The sequence below is a fragment of the Glycine soja genome, chromosome 19 (genome assembly GCF_004193775.1).
Source record: "Glycine soja cultivar W05 chromosome 19, ASM419377v2, whole genome shotgun sequence".
Lineage (NCBI taxonomy): Eukaryota > Viridiplantae > Streptophyta > Magnoliopsida > Fabales > Fabaceae > Glycine > Glycine soja.
In genome coordinates this window covers 20,721,279-20,723,942 of record NC_041020.1, presented here as the reverse complement: position 1 = coordinate 20,723,942, position 2,664 = coordinate 20,721,279, and positions in this window count along the sequence as shown.

The window sequence follows — 2,664 nt, the reverse complement described above, 5'->3', positions numbered from 1 at the left end:
GAAGTGGAAAGTGGAGCTCGGGCGCTACAGAGTTGTGACCGTGGATCACATCCTTCGTCTTTCTCATGTTGATCTTGTGCTTTACGCAATGATCAGTTAGTTTTTCCAAAGGATTGGATGTAATCTTTGTACCCTTATGTATCTCTTTTGATATTATATATGTATTAATCTTTTCTATTCATTCTTGGTGGTTTCATTCTATTCTTAATGCTTGGTTCTATTTCAGCACTAGTTTCATGAAATTGGATTTAAGTTTGACTGAAAGTACTCTTAGAATTTGAACTGAATGAATTTACTCTTTATGTTATGTTGCTAGGAATAGAGCAAAACATTTTGATTTCAAATAGCACGAGATTATGATTGTAATGCCGGGATACTTACTTCATATGCGAGGGATCGATATTTGGCAGATATTCTTAGGATTTTCAAATGCGAGGGATCGATTAAGGGTAATTTAATGTGGGCATCAGTAATGTTAGAAAATGATTTATATATGTTAATCTTATTAGGATACTAAGGGTATGAAAAATGAAATCTAATCCGTTACTTTACATATTTCTGACACACTAAATTATGTTATTTTCGTTACTTTAGTTATTTTTTGTTAGCTAGAAAAACCCATGATATTTGGGTTGAATTTGTATTTAACTATTAAACTGATAACCTATATCCGAAGGAATTGAGTAACTCAAGTCCCTATGGATACAATCTCTTTTTATAAATCTATAACTTGTGACAATATTGGTACGCTTGCCAATAGTCTAACAATTAGCTCCATTTTGTCCTTCTAGTATGGGTAGTCCTCTCCTATGAAGCCTAGTGGCCTCATGAGGGATGCTCCCTTGGCAATGAACTGAATATTGTTGTTGTTATCTGCCATCAGGATCTTTTCCTCTAGACACTGTCAGGTGATCAACCCTTGGAGGCTAACATCTTATACCAAATTATAAAGGCAAATATCACAATAAGGATGGTCGAGTTATGATTTTAAAATTTTTTTAAAGCCTTTTCACAAGCAAACAAATTTATCATCTAACTAAAAACTTTGTAACACATGTAACATATTTTTAGAAAAAAGGGTTTGGACAATGAAATCAGATTTTGTAAAAACAAAGAGTTTTTCAAATAACAAAATCGAATTCAAACTATAGGTAGTTTAAGCAGAGGAGAAATAAATGAAGACCATATACATGAAATTATATTGGTTCGTCTCTACCACTAAGACTACATCCAATTCTTGACAAACCATCAAGTTCCATTAACTTCTCAAAAAGTTACAAGTATTATATCACAAACACTTTTGGCTCTTACAAATCAAGCTTTACCCCAAGTTTGATGCAACCCAATATTCTTTGTCCTACCAAGCCACTACTGGCTCTACATAAATTAGAAAAAAAAATTGTTTTTGTTTGCACAAAGACTAACTCTATTAACGTCTTATAGATGGATATACAATCTCAACACTTAGTCTAATCTATCAAGATGTTCAAATTATTTTGAGAGTTTTTCTAAACTTTACAAAAATTTACAAATAGCTTTTTAGATAAAGAACTCGAATGAATGCACATAAGATTTGTGTTCTATTTCCTCAAAGCTTCTAGTTTTCATAAGCTTTTATCTTCAAGTATTCATTATCTCACAATGGATTAATTTCTTCACTTAAGTTTTTGTCTGATGATTGTGGCCTTTGGAGCTTTTAATAATTGCATTAAATGCATGCCCTTTCTTATGCAGTGAACCACTCTGATTGTTTTCGTGTAGAACACTTCATCAAAAAACCACTTCCATTGGTCAGAGCAGGTCTGCAAACCAGAGCACATCTTTTGATGAAGATGGTGACTTTTAAATCTTGAACTTCATTTATTCTTCATAGATTTCCACAAATCATAGAAGAATGTCTCTACAAAACAAATCTCAAACATAAAGTATTAAACGAAGTCTTAAATGTTATATTAGATCATGGTTTTAGCTTATCATCATCTAATGCTACAAACTCAGACTTGCAAAGGATGCTTTGATATCATATAAGATGCAACTTTTAACATTTGTATTTATTTGCATCTAATCAAAATAATTAGGAGCCTTGTTTTGTCTTAGGAAATGATTTTTTTTGCTTAACATCAATTAATCACTAATTATACTTAATTATTCAAAACATATTTTCTTATTTAAAAAAGAATCCCAATTGAATCATAATTAAATCAAACAAGCACACAACCTCAAAGTTGTAATTTTTAGGGTACTACAACTCTCCCAACCTTTTAGGAATTTTGTCTCCGAAATTTGAGTTGGCGTAAGGTGTGCCATAAACATACTCTACCCTATCTATCCTCGGGTTAATCCATCACTCACTTGCTTAGTCTTATATTACTTCTAGAATAAAAGGCATTCCTCTTAACGAGGTTCATTTAAAACTTATGATTCTTTTTTACGTAAGGGAATGGGTAAGGTCTATTCCCATAGTACTTAATTAGGTATATTCATATATACCTATCTTTAAGTTTAAAGCTTGCTAACATAGAGTAGATTTGGTGGAAATCTATCTAAGCTACTAGGTAGGCAATATAGTTATCTTTTAGAAAAAAACTTAAATCTACTCAACATTAGAAGTTTAGACCTATGATACCTTTTATAAGTTGTAGGTAAACTCTTAAGTATGCATCA